Raw genomic sequence first — 22398 nt, 5'->3', positions numbered from 1 at the left:
AGATGCTACAATAACTCTTAACATTGGCCAGTTCTCATGAGATAATAAGCCAGTGAATTTTGGAAGCCCTGGCTTATCAGTTACAAGTAGCTCATGCATGCAGCTCCATCCATCCCACTTATAGAGACAGCAGCTTGCTATCATACAGATTCACCTCACTGGTTTATTTATCGTGTCATGAGAATTGAAAATACAGCTGCTGCTCAGGTTTGTTTCTTTCCCAACAAACCGGAGACAGCATCTACAAAACAACAACAACTCAACCCAATAGATCTTTGGTTTACTGTGTCATACAAACACAGTCATTATATGTCCCAAAACTGCCTTGGACACATCCAATTCTGAATTCAGTGTTCTATAATCTGAGGATGATTCTACAGGTTAAATCTCCTTTATCCAATATACCTGGGACCAAAGTGTTTTCGATTTGTTTGGATTTTGGAGTATTTGCATATATATAATGAGATACCTTGGAGATGAAACCCAAATCTAAGCATGACATTCATTTATGTTTTGTATACACCTTATACACATAGCCTGAAGCTAATTTTATACACAACGTTTTAAATAATTTTATGCATGCAACAAAGTTTGTGTACACCAGGAAGGAAAGGTATCACTATCTCAGCCATCCATGTGGACAATTTTGGAGTATTTCGGATTTTGCAATTCCAGATAAGGGAGACTCAACCTGTATAATCATCAGATATAGGAAAGCCAGCACTTGTCAACCCTTGGCTAAATTAAAATATTGAAATGGCAATTATAGCAGACAGAATATTTGCTCTGGAACCTTCAAGTCTGTTTGAAACAAATTCCAAATGGCTGGCTTCACACAGGCCTCAATCCAATATAGCATAAATGTATCTTTGGCATAGCATACTGAAAAGCCCCAATGCTATTGTGCACAGCCATTCTGTGTTGTGCAGTGAGCAGCCGTGATAGGAAGAAGGTGTGGCTGCATCCTCATAGCCAGACCTTAGAGGACCCTGGCATATCTCAGCACTGTATCTGGCTATGGAGATGTAACACATGCTTCTCTGAGCCTGCCAGCTCATTGTAAAGCATTGGAATAGTCCTGTAGGATGGCTCTGAGGGCTTCTCAGTAAGTGAGCACCAAAGGAAGTGATGTCCCTAACAGAATTCTCACTTTCTTTGGCATTAGTCTCACTGAGAGGAAATTATATTATATTAATGAGAAACAGCAACAGTCTCTGAAGGCTGGGAGGGGCTGAATGCAATATTCGGACACTACCACTAAGGAATACTTCAAGGAGGGCTCTGTGCTTTACCAGAAGCTGATGCAGAGTAATTTAAGGGTAATTTGGGCTACAATGCTTTATTTATTTATTTCATTTCATTTGTATACTGTCTTTCTCCCCGGAGGGACCCAAGGCGGCTCACAGACAAACATTTAAAATCTCAGTAAAATTCAAAACAATTAAAAACATCTACACTTAATATAAAATCACATACAAAAGTTAAAAACATAACTAAAACCCACCTGCTCCATAAAAACTACCCTGCTATGAGTTATATACCAGACGTGGGACTTTATCATCCCAGCCTTCAGTCTTGTTACAATTGAGTTAGTGTAAGGAAATGGAAAAATACCAGTTTGGAAGCATTCATTATCACGCTTCTCTGTAAAAGTGCAAAAGTGCTGCTTTGGTGATTTATGGCCCCATGTGATCTCATCAGCACAGACTCCTGCCTTCCTGCTGCCTTATGCCTTATTTAGCATGGCTTTTTGTTTTAATTTTTTAATTTTTAAGGCAATTGAGCAATTACAGTAATGAAATGTAATAAAATAGAGAAAGAAAAAGAAAAAAGAAATAGGAAAGGAAAGGAAAGAAAAAGAAAATTAGCCTTCTTGGGAATGGGGTAGGGGAGAAGAGAAGGAGAGAGGAGACTCATGTCCACTGATGCCATGTGACTAGCAGCATAACAGAACTACAACAAATGGGACTTATACCAGCTGAAGTTGTAATGGGAAAGCAGCTATATTGGGAGCCGCTGACAGATTTTCCCACCAATGAAAAGGTGTTCTCTACCAACATTTGGAATGCAAAGCAGCAACGAGATGGACACAGTATCAAGTGATAAATATGGCCAAATACGCTATTATTCAGCTTTAATTCTGCATTAAAATCCCCATGTAATAATCTCTGTTATCAGCTTAAAACCACAAGAAGAGCCCCACTAAATCAGACAGCATTCTGTTCACAGAGTTCAACCAGCTACATGTAGGAAGCCCACAAGCAGGACATGAGTGCAACTTCAATCTCTGACTCATGCACCTCTGAAATTGGTACAGAAAAGTGTGTTCCCTCCATGTTTCTCACAAGAATGCTAGCCAATGTTTTCATCTGTTCACATTGGCCACTGACATTCACTCTCCAGTTATAGTGCTGGCAAAGGCTAGCACTTATTTTGCCAAGTGAGGCCCAATGCTCACAAGCAGAGTGCTTCCTCTTCCCTTGATCACTGTTGAACAAACATGATCCAGCAGAGCTTCCCTCCTGCACACACACTTCACAAAACACCTTTAGAAATATCTTTCCAGAAACCTGGGGTAGACATTTACCTACAAAGGAACCTATAAGCAAATCTATAGTGCAACAGGGAGCCAGCATGGCATAGTAGTCTGGGCATTGGATTATGACTGCCGAGCAGGGTTTGAATCCTGACTCAGGCATAGAAACCTTGGGCAAGCCACACACTCTCAGCATCAGAGGATGGTAATGGCAAACTACCCTCTGAAGAAAGTTGCCAAGAAAACCCCAGAATAGGTTCACCTTAGGGTCACTATAAGTCAGAAACAACTTGAAAGCACACACAACAACAACAACAACAACAACAACAACAACAAAAATCAACAACAGTGCAATTACTTTTGGTGCACAGATTTGGTTACTTCATACCAAAGGCACAGAAACTGGAGAAGGCACAGAAAATAGTAAATAAAAATGATAAAGGAACCGTCTATCCAAGTAAAGGCTAAAGCATTCAGAGGTTTCTTTTTAATTCTGGATGAAAGAAAACTAAGAAGGAAAATGAACAGAGTTTGTAAAACTATGTTTGATGTTTGGAAAGGGGAAAGAAAGGCTATTTATAGTGCTAAGAGATGGGACTATCCAATCAAATTGATTGGCAGTAGATTCAGGGCAGACAAAAGAAAGTATCTTTGTCCACTAAAGTAAGCCCCCAAGATGCCAGGTTTCCATGTCAAGGGGAAATTGGCTGTTAGTTAAACAGGGCCAGTAATGTTATCCATTACAGGAAAGGGCCAAATTCCAGAAGAGCCACCCAGTGCAAGAAGACAGAATTATAGAGTTGGAAGAGACCTCAAGGGCCATCCAGTCCACAGCTAGCATAGTCCAAGGAAGGGAGGAGACCAAATTCTGAAACTTGTGGGGAGGGAGAAGCCCACCTGATAGGATTCTCTTACAGGCAAATGTCTTACAATTCATATTGAAGGACCAGCCCCAGAATTCACCTTGTAGGAGCCTAGTGGCATTGGTTCAGTCCGGAGGAACATATGACTATTTGATCTATCTCCCAGTGAGTCCTTTGAAAAACACCACTCAAAGCAAGGGCTGTGGCAGAAACACTGTCTTAGCGAGGCAAGTGCCCAGAGCAGTGGCATCACTGGGATGTGTGTGAGGGGGTGCAGACTCCATCAGGTGACACCCCAGAGGAGAGGTAACAATTAGGTGGGTACTCCTCCCCTTTCAGTGCAGGAAGGATGAATACTCACCCTTTGCACCTTCTAAATGACTAAACTGTGGCTATTATAATTTGACTATATCATGAGATGAGAGGACTCATTAGAAAGGACAATAATGTTTAGTAAAGTGGAAGGCAGCAGAAAGAGAGGAAGCTTGTGTAATTGATTCAAGGAAGCCACAGTTCTGAGTTTGTAAGATCTGAGCAGAGTTGTTGATGACTCAGGTTCAGGGAAAATACCTCTCATTGATAGGGTCGCCATAAGTCAAAGCCAACTGGATGACAAACATCAGTGACAAATAGACTACACATTATTCTTCTGTTTAACTGAATGCTATTCTCTTGATGTTCTCTAATTCTTTCCTTCTTTGCAAAATGTTTAGGGCTCTTATTAACTGCCATAGACAGGACAGAAAGAATAGGAAGGATCCTTTGTGCATAGCAGGATGTTCCCAGGCATGTGTTCCACGAGGAGGGGATACCAGGGACTTGAGGTGTCTCTGTAACAGCTGTTTATCTACAAATAGATGCACTGTAGATTTACTGTTGTGTGCCTTCAAGTCATTTCCAACTTATGACAATCCTAACATGAACCTATCATAGGGGTTTATGAGGCTGAGAGAGTGTGACTTACCCAAGGTCACCCAGTGGGTTTTCATGGCCAAGCAAAGATTTGAACCCTGATCTCCAGCATCATAGTGCAATGCTCAAATCACTATGCCACACAGGCTCCTTAACTACAGATGTAAATGAACAAATAGATGAAAGCGCCTGTAAAAGACTGCAGGCACTCAGGCAAGCACTATGACAAGTGCTAAAAACACCATCAAAACATACATCCCTTTCCCATAAACCAATAGAAAACTTGCTGTTCTGAAAGGCTACCTCTTGTCAGTTACCTGTTCCATATCTCCCTTGTCCGGCACAATCCAAACTAAAAAGTACATGCTCTTTTTGGAAGTAAGTATGGACTCCTTTCCTAGCCCTAGGAACATCAGTTGACTGTCAATATATATTATTTATGCATCTTTAGCATCTTTATCTAGTAAGCAATTGAAAAGCCTACTTATAACATTACACAATAGCACTTTCATCATGATAATGATTAATAATTCTAATAACTTGTACTAGAGCCCAGTGTATAAATCAGATTTATTTAATATCAGAGTTCTTTACACTTATATTTATCATACAAGCTTGTGATGTTCTACTGGTTTCTCCATCAGGCAAAAGATGTTTATAAAAATTATATAGGAGAAGAAAATAGAAGTGACCGTTTTGGATTCACAGGCCTACATTTTGTAGCAGATATTGTTCCTGTTGTAGTTCAGTTCGATTGGAGGGATCTCAATGCAAACCGAGGCACTCCCCTGTAGGCCATGTGGGGACCAAGACACAGGTCAATAAAACTTAAAGTCCATTAGCAGCAGTAAAGTAACTCCTCTTAGGTTCCAGCATGCCTGCACTGAGATCCCTAAAGCAACTGAACAACAGAAACAACATCTGATACAAAATATAGCCCTGTGACTCCACCACCATCACCTTTCTTTTCTTTTCCCATATGATTTTTAAACTTATCTTGCCTGATCAAGAAGCCAGTGGAGTTTTCAAAGCTTTTGGCTGGCCAATAAAGCTATTGCTCTTATGTGGATTTTGGATTTTGTCTTATTTTGCTATATGGTCAACATGGCTACCCCTGACTATGTTTATTATACTCATGTTATATTAATTATTATATTATATTCATGTTATATTCAAATCAGCATCCAGCTGATTTTAGGAAACTTCATGAAACAAAGGAATTCCGGGGCAGGACTGTAGATTCATACTCTACTGCACATGATCTGCTAACCTTTCGCCTTATACATAGGCCCTTGATCTTCCCTGCTCTAAAGTCCTTCTACCTCTTTTCTCCTAATATGAAGACACAGTGGCCTGATGCTGTTTTTTATTTACATTGGGGGGAAAATTAAATCTAAACTGGGTCCAAATATGGGAGTTATATTTATTTCATGTTCTGCTTTTCAATCTGTACCAAGCCCACAATTAGCTCATAACATAAAAAAAATTGAATAAGGAAGATATTATTGAGCAATTTTAACAATGAAGAGGAGAGAGAAAACAAGCAAAGGAATGTTCAAATGTAATCAAAGATAATGATAGAGGTTCAAGTGAATTGTTTCAGTTGTGTCTCTAATTTTGTTTGGTCTTCTGTTTTATTGTATCGATTGTTTCCATAGAGTTTTACTACCCTTTACTACCCGCTACTATTAACGTGGAATAAACATACATACATACATTGTATCGTTATTGTGTATCTTCAAGTCATTTTTGACTTATGGTGACCCTATGATGAATCTAACATAGGGTTTTTTTGGCATGTTTCTTGAGAGGGGGGTTTACTATTACCATCCTCTGAGGCTGGGAGAATGTGACTGCATGCATACATATATACCATATATACTAAACTATAAGTCGATCTCATGTATAAGTCGAGGGCAGATTTTGGGGCCCAAATTATGGATTTTGATATGACCTATGGATAAGTTGGGGGTAAAATGTAGGGGCATATAACAAAGGGTCTAAAGGAGGAAACAAAGGAAAACGATGCCAAAGAACTTACAGAATTCCAGCTGGCAAAACTGTGTCTCCCACTAAAGGCTTGATGGATGAGAGAATAGAAGGAGGTCAGTGCTTCCAAGATAGATTACACTCTTGGCTTTCACCTGCAGATGGGTCCTTTCTTTTATAAGAGTTAAAGCACAGTACTTACATTGACCCATGGATAAGTCGACTTAGGTTTTTTGGGTCACTTTTTTCACTAAAATTTCTAAACTATTAATATTAATAATATTAATACAGTATATTAAAAACAGAATAAAAGAAAGTCATGTTATCTGCTCTCCTACTCTATTATTTCTCATCCAAAGCATTTTTGCTCTCAAATTACAAGCAGATTTTCCTCAATGGTGTACAGATTTGTATGCTGGAGCAAAAGCAGGGATGTGTCTTTGATCCTTGGATAGCAGCCTTTTGATAGCAAAAGGTGTTTGATCCTGAGATAGCAGCCTTTCAACTTACAAACACAGGAACCTATGATGAGGGCAAGACCAAAGGGCCATCCTGTCTTGTTTCCAGCAGCGACTAACCAGATGTCTCCAGGTTACTGACAAACCAAGCATGAATGTCAGACACATGCACACACAAACAACATTTATTCTTCAGAATCTTAGAGATGAACTGACCTAGAGTTTCTAGGAATCTATCACTCCTTGTAATAGCAAAGTCATGTGGTAATAGAAGTTATGCCAAACAGAGCCACTAGAAACTTTGGAGTTGACCTGTGCACGCTGACATCTCTACAATAGTGTCTAGTGGCTGAAATATCAGTGGGATGGTGAACCCACTTGGGGTTTAACATGAACTTCAGGAACTATCCAAAGTGATGAACCTGCTACACAGATAGAGTCCAGCACTCTGGAGAGCTCCTTTAAAGTGCAATTGGCATTCCACATTTGCGGCTTTTGACTTTTGCAGATTTGATTATTCACAGATTTGATTCACATATTCTCTCTAGGAATCTCTATGTCCTCCAGCATGACTTTGTGGCCAACCACCACCATAGGAGGACCTAGAGATTCCTAGAGAGAACACGTCTCTAGGCATTTGTAGTTCATCCAGCATAATTCTATGGTCAACTACTGACAGATATTGACCACAAATGTGCACTGGAAGACTTAGAGACTCCTAGAGAGGTGTTCTCTCAGGTAAAAAAAAATAATCACATTTTTATTTGTGTTTTTTTTCCATTTTCACAGGGTGCAGGATAGGTCCTGCACCCCTATCCCCAGTGAATGTGGAGGGTCCACCATATAGGCTGAAACCCAAAGTGGATTCACTGCCTACTTGACCAGAACTAGCAGCAGGTGCCAGGGAAATATTAGCATGCTCAGGTGAACTCCAAAGTGTGTAGAAGAACAGAAACATCCCAAGCCAAAGTAGGAACAAGCAATAAGGACCAAGTACACTCAGTAGATATAGCACTCTCTATAACATGAGTGTGTGTGAGAGAGATGACTGTGAAGTGGAACAGTCTGCCAGAGCTTCTTGCAGCTTCTCCTATGAGCCTTGTAATATTGAGAAAGAGTGTGTGGCTGGATCACTCACTAGATGGCTAGTGCTCTGAGAAGGAGCACTTCTACTATCAGGTGAGGAGACACTGAAACATTTTGCCTCGTACCTCTCATGTCATGGCTGATGGTTACTCACAGACATAACATGAATTAGTCACAATCTTTCTCAAAGCCATCCAAGCCAGTAGTCAATTCTAATTTTTTGTACAATGCAGGGAGAAATATATGTACTCTTTCTGTATCATTCATAATTTTATAAAACACTATCATACCATGTCTTTCTTCTAAATTGTAGATGCCCCACATGCTTTAGCCTTGTTTCAACTACTGATTTGCTTATATGATTAAGGGATAAGACAGAGGTTTAAGAGAGCTGAAATTGAGGATTATAATCCTCTCATTAATTAGGGACTCTTGGCATGCTTCCATTTCATCTGCAGTAAATCACTATGTATGGTGATTTGCATTCAGTGTTGCTGCTGAACATGTAAAATATGGACAAAAATCCACCAAACAGTGATACCTTTATTGGCCAACCGAAATGTACAGTATACTTGTTGCAAGCTTTTGAAGCTCCACTGGCTTCTTCATCAGGCAAGATGTTACATGCCAAACAAGAGGTAAAATTGGACATGTATTTTGTTGTTTCTGTCCTTAGTTAAGATGGAATGGGGAGGGTACCTTTAGTAGGTTGTCCCCTTCTCCTCTGGAAATGTGGCAATAGGGAGATTTTCAAAGTCCAGGAAATTTAAAGTCTATTTGTATATCAACAAGGCCTCCTCTTTTGCAATCCAATATGTCTCCATTCCTGTGGCCTACCATTTTAACTAAGGACAGAAACAATAAAATGCAGGCATCTTACTAACATCTCCAAATTTTTCTCCAGTTTGGTATATAACATCTTGCCTGATGAAGAAGCCTGTGGAGCTTCGAAAGCTTGCAACAAGTATATTGTGCATTTTGGGTGGCCAATAAAGGTATCACTGTTTGGTGGATTTTTGTTTGAATGTACTAAATGGCCAACACAGAATGTTTTATGTAAAATATGGATGCAGGATGTGTGCATACACATATCTTATACATTCACATACTTGCATCTAGGAATCCCACCTGACCTAGTCATTCTCCACCCACCCACCTTACACTCAGCCTCCTGAAACCAAGGGGCTTCAGAACCAGCTTGGTGCACTTCCAGGACAGAGGGAGTGGTCAGCAGTGAGTATCATCACTATCTATGCATTGGGAGAATGGTAGCAGGAAGCTGCTATAAAGATCAAAGTGCTACAGCTTCACTAAAACTCATTGAGACCACCCCTAAATGCAACACCAGGGTGAGCAGAATATGGCTCATGGGATGCAAGCAATCCCTAAGATGATTTTTGCAAACACCCATAGGTCACCCTCCAAATTTGAATTTTCAAACACTTTCCCTCCAAAATGGCCCATAGCATCCTGATGTCTTTGGGGTGGGTAAGTGATATGGACCGTTTTGATGCCTTTTCAGTCAAAAGATGAGGTTCAAAAACACCATCCAAATGCATCAAGATGTCTTATTGCATCCTTCTACACCAAGGTTTTGAGTAGTTTGTTGTTGTGGGTCTTCAAATCATTTCCAACTTGTGGTGGACCTACCACAGGGTTTTCTTGGGAAGATTTGCTCAGAGGAGGTTTGCCATTGGCTTCTCCTGAGGGTGAGTGTATATGTCTTGCCCAAGGATTTCCTTGGCCAAGCCAGCATTTGAACCCTTGTCTCCAGAGTCATTGTCCAACACTCAAACAACTACACCACACTGGCTCTCTTTTTTGAGTGGCGCTGTGGGCTTTTTTTGGACAAAATACTTTTTTCAGGCTCTCCTAATTTTGGGTAGGTGGTGTATGAAGAAAAGGGAGAAATGGGTGTACAGACGTCCAGGGTGACAGGATGTAGCCCTCAACCCCTAGTAGCTGCCCACCCCAGTCTACACACAGAAGAATGGAGTGCATTATAGATGCTTGCAATTCCCTTTACAGAATTTAAGGCTTGCACCATAGGATCTCACCAGGCCCCAATTTCGGCCTTTAAGTTTTTAAAATCCATCTGAGGGTAAAAGAATAAAGGGATAGAATTGTCTTTACCCTACATCTATCAGGCCACATGCCAGGGACAGAGAGTCTTTTCTCTGTTTGTAATGATGCTATCATCTTCTGCCCTGATCAAGCATGACTCCTAGCCACAACACCCTAATTCAACATTCTCACTATGTGCTTCTGTCACCATTTAGATCCCAGCTTCCTGCTCCTTAGGACCTGGACCTCATATCACCTGACTGCAATAAACCCTGGTACTAAAAGGGAGATCTTTGGTAAGTACTAGTAGGACATGAAAAGGTGAAATAAAACATTACACTTGAAATATAATTACAAATTGATTAAACTGACTAAATTGAGGCTGTCATATTTTGGCTACATCATGAGAAGGAAGACAATGATGGTAGGAAAAGTAGCAAGCAGTAGAAAGACAGAGAGATCCCATGCCAGATGGTTAGACTAGAAAAAATTTGAAATTGTTTAATTCTTACATGTAAGAATTAAATAAGTAAAAATTGTCATCCCCACTTGGAACAACACTTCAACTACAAGACTCAGTTTCCAAAGTAGAACAGATATTATAGTCAGGTTTCAATAAAAGTCAGCACCTCAATACACAGATGAACTGTGATCTGGGAGAGATGTCAGTGTAGTGCATAATTCTATTTTCTCTTTCCTTCTCTTCCCTTAGGGCAAAAACACTTGGTGGGCACAATAAAAAAATTCCTGGGTACATGAGGAACTGCCATAGAAGCTAAGGAAAGCTACAGCATTCCCCAAACTCTGGACCATAGCCACTGGGTTGCTAACCAGCATCTCTTGGATGAACTACAAGACATCTAGGCTTACTTTAGCTCTAAACATTTTCTCCCACTCATCCCCCACACTAGCCACCACCAAGCCCTGTTTTACACACAAAATACAAACTGCATCGAGGATTTCCATTCTCCCTGAGTCCACTGTTTACAATCCATCCACCCACTCAAGCATGGGTAAATAAACTGGCCAACTCAGGTAACAGTTTATGCATCTGATAACCTGGACAGTGTCCATGAGAGCTTCTACCAAAATAAAATGGCTTTCTCTTCAAGGTGCAAAAAGACTCCTTGCTGTTGCCATATGATAAGAGGAATTTTTACCAGGAGCCTCTATATCCCATGGTCCAACAGCCACTTCACACACTCTACAAATGCTTGGCTCCTAATCATCCTTCCCTAGAGTTCATGTTAACAGAACAGAGCTTTTCTTTTCTTCTGCAGCCTCCTGGGAAAATCTGTTCTTGGAACCTGAAGGATGGTGTGGGAAATAGTAGGAAGGGGTGCAGATGGAGTGGAAGGTGGCAAGCATCACCCCTTCCTCAAAATGAACAAAGATGCAATTTATAATCTGAGGCCATAATTGCAAATTGTTACATACAAAGCCATCATAGTGCTCTGTCCTTATATGGCATTGTTACTTAATGTACATTCACTGGCAAACCCAGGTTCCTTCTGCCTGTCAGGTGAGAAATATACTCTAGAGACTGAAACTGTGAATTTACAGATGGGATAAAATCTGTTGTACAGAAAATCCTGGACCTGGGAAATGTTGTTTTTTTAAAAGCAATTTTACTGTTGGCTCTTGGTAGCAGACATGGCAAAGATACTAGAGAATACAGTACAATTATTTACTTGTTTTAACAAATGAAACATCAATGTGTATTCTTTGTTGTGTCTCTTAAGTTGTTTTCAACTGATGGCAAGTCTAAAGCAACGTTATTGTGTGGTCTTCTTGGCAAGATTTGTTCAGAGGGGTTTTACCACTTCCTTCCTTTGGGGGTTGAGAAACTGGTTAATTAGCAAAAACTGTGATTCTTCCATGGTGATCATTCACTTCATTGTTTGCCTTCCAACTGTAATGTAAGTGATGAAAGAGAATGTCACACCTTTTAAAGTCACAGTTCCACCTGAGAAATACAAATAACATAAACGGATAATGTGATGAAGACTTGTGCAAAAAAGGCTTTGGTTAACTGTATTTTTTTTTAAAAAAAACAACAACACCAAATGACATTAATTTAATCCAACTCTCCTACCCTGATGTACTAAGTGGGTTAGAAAGCACATCAGGGTTGGCAGCTATTTGTGTTGTGGGCTCAGCTTGCAGGCATACTTTGCAAATTGACTGCAAAAATGGCATTTAGGAAATCGATTCTGCCCTAACACCAAATCTGATTCTAATGAGCTTAGAAACAAGGCATTTGTGATTAGGAAGCACCAGCCCTGTCTATGTATCCTCCAAAATATCCTCAGCTGCACCCCCCCCGGCTTCTATCTTATCTTCATTAATACTTTCATAAAGGATAATAATTTAGGTGACAATTCTGCATAAACTACTGCTACTACTATTATGACTATTACACACAGACAAAATCTAGCAGGTTGCTTGTTCATCTTAATTCTTCTGTTAAAATAGTAAGGTTTATATTGGAATGAGTGAAACACAATCGAGTCATCATGCTTTTATGTCATGATGATAGCATGGAGTATATAGTAAGGGTCTCAAAAAGCAGGACCCCCTCCATGAAGGCCAGGTTATCTAATCTGTGGAGTTTGTCATCCCCACAATGGTGCCATCCAGCTCCTATGAATCACAGAGTTGGAAGAGACCTCAAGGGTCATCCAGCCCAACTCCATGCCATGCAGGAAAATACAATCATAGCACCCCCAAGAGATAGTTATTCATTCTCTGTTTAAAAACCTCCAAAGAAGGAGATTCTACCGCACTCCGAGGGACTGTGTTCCACTGGTGAACAGCTCTTACTGTCAAGAAGTTCCTCCTAATGTTGAGTTGGAATTTCTTTTCCTGTAGCTTGTATCCACTGCTCCATGTTCTAGTCTCTGGAGCATCAGAAAACAAGCTTGCTCCTTCCTCAATATGACATCCCTTCAAATATTTAAACAAGGCTATCATATCCCCTCTTAACCTTCTCTTCACCAGGATAAACGTGCCCAGTTCCCTATATCATTTTGGTTGCCCTCCTCTGGTCACATTCCAGCTTGTCAATATCCTTTTTAAACTGTGATGCCCAGAACTGGACGCAGTATTCCAGGTGAGGGTTGACTAAAGCAGAACAGAATTGTACTACAGTGCATCCTCGCCTTACGCGGGGGATCCGTTCCGGATCCCTCCGCGTAAGGCGAATTCCACCTATGCTCGAGCCCCATTGGAAACAATGCTCAAGTATGCTCAAGGCCGCGTATGGTGCGCCCGCGTATGGCGCGGGCGCACTGTATTATTTCCCTTGATCCACACACTATACTTCTATTGATGCAGCCTAGAATCGCACTGGCTTTTTAGCTGCTGCATCACACTGATGACTCATATTTAACTTATGGTCTACTAGGATGCTGAGATCCCTTTCACATGTAATATTGTCAAGCCAGGTGTCCCCCATCCTATATCTCTGCGTTTTATTTTTGTTTTTTGCCCTAAGTGTAGTATCTTACATTTCTCCTTGTTAAAATTCATTTTGCTAGTTTTGACCCAGCTTTCTCATCTATTAAGATCATTCTGAATTTTGACCCTCTCCTCTGGCCATTAACTGCTCCTCCTAATTTGGAGTCATCTGCAAATTTGATAGATATGTCCCATATTCCTTCATCCAAGCCATTGCTAAAGATGTTGAATAACACCAGGCTCAGGACAGAACCCTGTGGCACCCCAATGGTCACTTCTCTCCAGGATGAAGAGGAGTCATGGCTGAGCAGTCTTTGGGTTCGGCCAGTCGGTTAATTAAAAACCCACCCAAGAGTGGCATTGTCTAGCCCACATTTTACTATCTTGTTTCCCAGAATATTGTGAGGGACCCTGCTGAAGGCCTTACTGAAATCAAGATAGTTCAGTGCTTTTCATTTTCCCATAGGAATGAGGCCCATGGTAGATACAACAGAGTGCTATCACTCTTTTGTCCAATGGAACAGAGGCTGGAAATCTGCAAAATTATGTAAATATAGACAGAGAAGTGGCTTAGTCCTGTCCTTTCCTGCTGCTGCTCTGCTCAACATTACCTCTCACTTGTTTTCTCATTCGCAGGGGAAGACACATAGGTTCCCCTGTATCTTTTCTTCTCCTGATAACAAAGACACTGGGGAGAAGAGAAAAATGGCCAGGAAGGAAAGAATTAAGCAGCCTGTTGAGACTGTTTAACACAGAATTTTGTGTAATACTATTTTTGGCCTAAAGAAACAGACATTTATATGGCCTATATTACTTGGGTCCAGACTATCGGAAAAATCATATCTCTTGAGTTTTGACATCCTCGGAGGAGAGCTTTCTCTCAGTTTCTCAGAGGGCTTGTCTACCCTGGCCAGAATACTCTCAACTGCTTTTGGAGTATTCTGGTTGGTGTGAGTCACTCCCTCTGAGGTCATAAATGAGGTGCCCAGCATCAATCACAGGACTGGGTGCCTTACTGGGACCTGAGCAAGAGTAACTCATGCCAGCAGTAGAGGCATTGGGCAACACAGCAGGACATGTGTGTAAACAGCCTCCTGGCATTGCTACAAAATGTTCTGGATTCTTCTGCAAAATCTGGAATAAGAATAATGTTATTTTAAGACTGTTTAAGGGAGGGGAAGGGTGAACTCACTGCAGAACTAACCTTGTGTCGTGGAGATAATCTACACTCAACCTGGGGATTTGGCCCTGTGCCGTGTAGACTGGTTGCTGTAGGGAGGGAGATTTAGTGAGAAAACAGGAGAGAGCCTTCTCAGTAGTAGCTCCCTGGCTATTAAGTTCTTTACTATAGGAGAGCTAGGTTATCCCCTTCTCTGCTCTCTTATGGATGGAAGGCAAAAACTGGTTTTATTTAGGCAGGCCTTTGGCTCTTAACTGGCTATTACAGAACATATTTTAAGTGGGTTGCACTATATTTTATCATTATTATTATACAGTGGTCTCTACACATTCACTGGGGTTAGGGATGAAGGACCCCCATGAATGTGTATAACCACAAATTAAAAAAAAACTATTCTTTTTACCTCTCTAGACTCTCCAGGTCCTCCAGGGCAACTTTATGGTCAGTATTTGCCAGATGTTGATCACAAAATCATGCTGGATATGTTGCCATAAGCCAGGACCTCCAAACCGGGACCAATGTAGGACAAATGTAGGACAACAACTTCAAATGTAGGACACGATTTTATAAAAATGGAGGACATGCGAAAAAATTGATGATTTTTAAAAAAATGTTAATCTAAATGCATGTTTCTAAGGCATGATCAAAATGGAGGACATTTTAGCATTATTCCTAGACAAAAAAATAAAAATCAAGACGGGGGTGTGTATATTTAATAATAAAAATAATGAGAAAAAAAGCAATAATAAAAATTAATAAAATAAAAAACCAAAATAATAAAAATTAATAAAATAAAAACAAGAAATAAAAAATAATAAAATAAAAACATGAAATAATAAAAAATTAATAAAATAAAATAAAATAAGTATTTTATATTTTTAAAAAATAATTTAAAAAACCAAAAAAACAAGGCAGACCTAATGGCCACTGACTCAGCTTTCCTCCTCCTCCTCCTCTGCCCCTATTCTGCCCTTCAAGGAACCCTTCCTCCTCCTCCTCCTCCTCCTCCTCCTCCTCCCTCCTTCTGCTCACCCTCCTCCTCCTCCTTTTTATCAGGGTGGCGCTGGCGCGCGCATGCATACAGAGAGAAGCAGGGCAGGTGCGCGTGCGGGGTGAGAAGTGGGGCAGGCACGCGCGTGCGCGCGGTGAGAAGCAAGGCAGGCGCCCGCGCACGGTGGGAAGCGGGGCAGGCACGCGCGCTGCCGCTGGCCCTTGCTGAGGCCCGGGCAGCGCGCGCTGAGGAGCCCGTCCCCTTTGGCCAGCTGGCCTTTGGCCGGCTGGCCAAAGCAGGGGACGAGCTCCTGCTTTAGAGCCCCTTGCGCGCGCGGGCAGGAAAGCCCTGGCTTTGGCGCAGGAGGCGCGGTGGCAGCAGCGGAGATGCGACTGCTGCTGAGGAGGAAGGCGGAGCTGGAGGAGAAGGTGGGTTGGCGCTGCCCATGGTCCCCCACCACTCCAGGAAGAGCAGGAGGAGGTGGGTTGGTGCCGTGGCCGGCCGCATTAGCGGCAGCGGCAATGGCCGCAGGAGCGGGCCCCAAACCGGGACCAAGGCATGGCTGAGGGCCAAACCATTCCGGGACCGGGAGGGGCCCCCAAAAGCGGGTTTTTCCCGGCGGCCACCGGATTATGGCATCCCTAATGCTGGAGGACCTAAAAATGCCCAGAGAAGTGTTTTCTCTAGGAACTTCTAGGATCTCCATCACAACTCTGTCAGTGTTGTACTGGAGGACCTAGAGATTCCTAGAGAGAACATACTAATCAAAACTGCAAATAACCAAAGTCACAAAAGAAAAAAAAGCTGCAGGTGTGGAGGGCCAATTGTATTGTACTGTAACTGCTTTCTAAAATGGGTTTAAATTAATGTTTTTAATGTGATTAATAATAATAATTTGTTTTGTTTATATACTGCTATTCCAATTTAATTACTTTTAATTAAATTTTGTATTTTGCTGTTGTTAACTGTCCTTGAGTCGACCTTGACTCATGGTGATCCTGTGGATGAGGCATCTCCAAGACCCCTTTTCTCCATTTCTCTGCTCAGGTCCTGCAGGCTCAGGCCCATGGCCTCCCTGATCAAGTCTAGCCATCTGGTGGGTGACCTCCCTCTCTTTCTACTTCTTGTTAGTTTTCCTGGCATCATTGTCTTTCCTAATGATTCATTCCTTCTCATGATGTGGCCAAAATATGACAACCTCAATTTAGTCAATGTAGTCGCCTTGTAAATTTATTTCAAGTATAATGTTTTATTTCATCTTTTTATGTCCTATTAGTACTTGCCAAATATCTCTCTTTTAGTACTAGGGTTTATTGCAGTCAGGTGATATGAGGTTCAGGTCCGAAGAAGCAGGACATTGTGGTCTAAAAGCCAATGGATAGGGTTGTGAAGATTAAAAAAAAAAAAAAAAAGAATGGCAGTGTGGAGGAATACATAACTGTGATAGCAGCTTCTTTAAAACCTAGGTTGCTTTTACCTTCCAATCTCAGAAGACCCCCTGACCTGCTTTTACCCCTTTAACACCATCTTTAGTTGTATAAGGGCTAGAGTCCTGAGTGTCTCCACAAACCAGTTTCAATATTTTAGGTAGTGTGTATGTTCTTCTTTACAGTTTATTGTAATAATAAATAATAATAAAGTTTTTATTTATATACCGCACCTTCCTCAGATCAGGGCGGTTTGTAATCAATCCAGTCTGAGTCAACCACTATAAAACAGTAATTTTTATTAAGCAATATACAGAATAAAGTATATTTTATTGTACAGCATTGTTATTTTTACCAATGTGATCAGCAACTACAGAGCCATCCAACATCCAGTTGGTGGCACAGTGGTTAAATGCCTATATTGCAGCCACTCACTCAAAACCATAAGCCTATGAGTTCAATTCTAGCGAAAGGGCTCAAGCTTGACTCAGGTTTGCATGCCGAGGTCGCTAAAATGAATATCTAGATTGTTGGGGGCAATTAACTTACAGTTGCAAACCACTTAGACACTGTTAGTTCAGTATGAAGCAGTATATAAATGAAGCTGTTTTTGTTGCTGTTGTTTTAATTTTGCATTATGGCAATTAATGTGGCATGTTGTTGTTGAGTGCCTTCAAGTCACTTCTGACTTAGATGGCAATGCTAAAGCAACCTGATCACAGGGTCTTCTTGGCAAGGTTTGTTCAGAGCAGGTTTCCAGTAAGACAGTGATTCCCAAACTTTGGGCTTCCAGATATTTTGGACTTCAACTCCCAGAATTCCTAAATGCTGGTCAAGCTGGCAGGAACCTCTGGGAGTTGAACTTCAAAACATCTGGAGGGTCAAAGTTTGGGAACCACTGCACTAAGACAACAACTTGACCAAGTGGGCTTTCATGACCAAGTGGGGATTCAAAGTCTGGCCTCCCATAGTCTTAGAATGACACTCAAACTAATACCTGGCATTTGCTCTAATGTGGCATACATGTATTTTAATGAAAGAATATAAAATGTTCATTACATAATATGATCTGCAGTTTTAGGAGAACAAATCAATATAATTCATTTAGTGAATTTTTAAAGACTAGTTCCCACTTCACTACTAAAAACAATCTACTGAAAAGTGAAGCATTAGGGAATGCACTTTATAAATTTCTGGGCAACCCCACTGGTTTAACCTGCCTGCTGGAACAATTAGACTAACTGAAATTGCTAAATAATGCCTAACCAGTTGGGATGCTTTGTGTTCTCTGCAGCAATTGAATCTTAATTGCTAGAAATTAAATATTTATTGGAAATATGCTTGCAGCAGTGAGATTGCTGAAAGGTCTCTAGTGCTGCTGCAGTGAGTCTGGGAAGGCACTGCATACAAACTCGCAAGGGCCAGCATACAAAAGTGAAGAAGGGTGGTCCTATGGTCAATAAGGTACTTTAGCATCATGGGAGCTACCTGAAATTGTGAAGGAGACACTAAAAAGTAGGGTGAATACTATTTGACCAATGCTTGACAATTAACAAAGAGTATCCTCTTTGTTACTTTGCAGATGTAGCCAGAAGATTCCATGAAGTCACAAGAGCCTGTATTTTTCTCTGCCCCTGCAACATGCACAGAAAGCACCAGTGCCCATCAAGCTGAATGAACAGTGCATGGCTCCACCTTGCATCCTATTCTTAGCGCATGCACCAAGGCATTTACTCACATACTGAGGTAAGAGGGAGGATGAATGAGAGATACATGGATCTCCAAATGATCCTAGCAGCCTCTCACATAGAATATAAGGACTCTGGTATTAAAGGACTCTTCCTTTCTCTCCCCATCAGTCAAACAAGACTATGTTGAGCTCTATCAAGTTGCTGCACCCACAATGGCAATGACAAAAAGGTTATAAACATGTCAGTTGCCTGTTCTACACAAACCTCTCTCGTAGGAGCCTGTATTTGCTGTGTTATCAGAAGTGTGGTGGGCGAGTGAAGGGGGTGTGAGCTATTGTGCAGCTCCCATGATGCTGTGGTAACAAAGCAAGGGGTCATCAGACCTACTTACAGAAGTGCCTTTGATCAGGCTGATCTGGATTCCTTATCCCCTTTTCTGAAGGGGACTCATCCCAATAACAAATAGCTTCTCTGCAGGAAGTTTCAGAACTGTGCTATATTTTAAAGCCTGATTAATAAGGCAGGCTGCTAAAACCCTTCATATAAATCCAAGTGAATGGAAGGTTTTTCATCCCAGTTGATTAAAAGGGAAACCTTGCCTTTAATCCTGAAAGGAGGGACTGCAGAATGGCATGGAATATTTGTGTTTTGCTTTGTTTTGTTTGCAAACCGAGAGGACACGGGGGCCAAAACAAACCTGTGATGTCTGAAAAATGAAAGGGTAGAATTTGGAAGAGGTTGCTACTCCTGAGTAAGAGAAGTCAGTGATAATATCTGTATACCATTACAAGTGATCTCTGCTGGAATAAAAGAGCTGTTTGGCATAAAATCACCCACAAAAAAGAAAAGAAAAGAAAAGAAAGGAGAGAAACTGCTTTAATGAGCAGGTAGAACTTTTCTCTCTCCCAGAAGCAACAGAGCTAACCTTTTCAATTCCTCTTAATTTTCTTAAAATATACTACCTATGTTAGCTACTGATATGTGTTTTCAGTTTGGGATATAATTCCACAGTGCCTGCTCAACTCTTATTTTCCTCTCTGTCAACAGGGCTGGCACTTCTCATTTAGAAACTTGTATCCATATGGGGTGTACTTATCCCCTAAATTCTGAATGGTGTGTGTGTGTGAGAGAGAGAGAGAGAGAGAGAGAGAGAGAGAAAGAGAGAGAGAGAGAGAGAGAAAATCAGGAAATACTGACTTTTAAAGACGACAACAGGGCCTTCCTCATAAATCATTTCTTTTTGGTGCTGACTAGAGACCATCAAGTTGGAAACAATATTACATTGGGAAAAGTAAGTAGTTCTGGAATTCCGCCTTACATCAGAAGCTGGCACAGAAATCAGAGACGTCAAAGAATCTAGCTGTGTAGTGTACTTTTGCTCTATAGGACACACATATTCATTTCTGCATTCATAAGGATTCTGTTGCTCCTGGGCCATTGTGCGTGAGTGTGTGTGCGTGCAAACCTTGAAGTTGCCTGTCAACCTATGGCAACCCCATGATTTTCATAGCACTTTCTTAGGCAAAGAATACTCAGAGGTGGTTTTGCCAGTTCCTTCATCTGAAATATAGCCCACAACACCTGGCATTGGTTGGCAGTCTCCCATCCAAGTATTAACCAGAGCTGAACCTGTTTAGCTTCCAAGATCAGATGGAATCTGGTGCCTTTAAGGTATTTAGGCCCACTGGGCCACATACATTCAGTTATAGTTCTAAGAAGGCACTTTGCACTGACATTAATGCCTGTTTCTCAGTGCAGAGTGCCTTCCTAGAACTACTTTGACAATCTCACCAACTCTGAAGTGATCTAGATGCAATTTTCCCCTTAATACTGTTGAATTACATTTTTTGTTCTTGAAAAAAATGCTTAAAAATCATAAAATACTAGAAGCCAGGCAATAAGGAGCAAGGTAAAAAAATCTTAGTACAATGTCATTAACCTCCAAATGGAGGGAGTACCACAACCAACCAACACATGGCTACAGAAAATGTCCTGTCTTGCACCCTGCCTCTTCCCAATTGTTGTTGTTAACTGCTATTAAGCTGACTTCAACTTATGGTTATGCCATGAATGAAACACCTCCAAGTCACTCTGTCACCAACAGACTTGCTCAGGTCTTAATGACTCAGAGGTATGGCCCCCTTAATTGAGTCTATCCATCTGTAATGGGGTCTTCTTCTTTTCCTACTGCCTTCTGCCTTGCCAAGCATTACTGCCTTTTCTAGTGAGTCATATCTTCTCATTATATGGCCAAAATACAGTACAACAGTCTCAGTTTAGTCATCTTGGCTTCTAGGGAGAGTTCAGGCTTGATTTTCTCTAGGACCCATTTGTTTGTTTGCATGGGAAAATTAATGCAATGATTGTGTTGTTACTTCAATCCTTGGTGTTCCCTTCCTTATAGATTGGAATGTATATGGAATGCTTCCAATCTGTGAGCCATTGTTTTGTTTCCCATATATGTTGATAGACTGTAGTTCGAACTAAAGTAGGTTGTGTTTGTGTAGACTGAGGGAGCTCTATTGGTATGCCATCTGTTCCTGGTGCTTTATTTCTCCCAAATACTCTGAGTGCAGCTTCTACTTCATTTTCTAAAATGTCAAGTTCATCTTCAAATGGTTCTTCTTTGAAAAAACCTGTTATTTTTCATCTCTTTTAATATAGTTCACCAATGTATTGTTTTCATCATCTTTTTAGTTCTACTTGGTCATGAAACATATTCCCCATGATTTAATTTTCCCTTTGATTTCTCGGATCTTGTGGAAGAGGTCTCTTGTTTTTCTTTTTTCTCTGAATTGACTAGTATAGTAGTTCTCTTTATCCCTGTGAACTAGTAATTGAACCATTGCATTCAGGGTTCTGATTCTATTTCTGCCACCATTTATTGTTGTTCTCATCTGTCCTTAACTGCTTGAAGACTTCTCTTTCTTTTTGGCTGCAGATAGTGTCTTTTTGTAATTCTCCCTGTCCTAATATCCCTGGCTTCAGTCCAGAGTTCTTCTGGCTCCAAGACAATTAGGCTTAATGAGGCACATCTATTTTTATATTATCTTTAAATTGTACAGTGGTCTTCCCGTTATGTAATCTATTTGATTTCTACCATCAAGTGATGCCCATGTATATTTTTTTCTCTACATATGGTAAAAAGGTTTTGTTCTTTTCCCTCTGTAGTCAGGACATAAGCTTAGACCAAGGATCGGCAACCTACGGCCCGCGGGCCGGATCCGGCCCGGCGAGGCCTTGGGACCGGCCCCGGCCCGGTCCTGCCACCAATTGCCACCCCCGCCGCAGCTTCCGTGCTGTTCCAGGTGCCATTTTGAGTTCGGCCCCCCAGTTGTCTGAGGGACAGCAACTAGGCCCCCGGCTCAAAAAGGTTGCCTACCCCTGGCTTAGACTATGGATTTTGCTTCAAGTTTTATTGACGTTATTTGGTCAGACTTTGCATTATATCCTTTGACTGCTTTTGCTACATCTCTCCTGCCTATTAATGCCACCACACTGCTTCTTAGATTTTATTTTCTGAGAAAACACTTTTACCCATTCCTGTCCACTTTAGCTTGCTCACCCAAAGTACTGTTATGTTTATACATTCTATTATTTTTGTTTGCTATGTCCAGCTTCTGCAGATTCATGCTTCTCACATTCCATGCTCCTATAATCGATATATTGCTGCTCTGGACTTTCTTTTTCAGCTTTATGCAAATCCACAGCTGAATATCCTTTCAGCATGAGTCTAGCTGCA

General features: G+C 41.1%; 1 protein-coding gene across 2 annotated transcripts in view; it reads right to left on the bottom strand.

Annotated features, from left to right (window-relative positions):
* LOC149316820 (sodium/potassium/calcium exchanger 3-like) overlaps nucleotides 1–22398 on the bottom strand; it is a 202951-nt gene that overhangs the window by 64663 nt on the left and 115890 nt on the right. The gene's annotated exons all lie outside the window — the stretch shown is intronic.

Source organism: Sceloporus occidentalis, unplaced genomic scaffold (assembly GCF_023333645.1).
Source record: "Sceloporus occidentalis isolate IW3139 unplaced genomic scaffold, rSceOcc1.0.p SCAF_3, whole genome shotgun sequence".
In the NCBI taxonomy this organism is placed as follows: Eukaryota; Metazoa; Chordata; class Lepidosauria; order Squamata; family Phrynosomatidae; genus Sceloporus; species Sceloporus occidentalis.
Note: the sequence above shows the minus strand (reverse complement) of the source record. Positions and strands in the feature narration are given on the sequence as shown.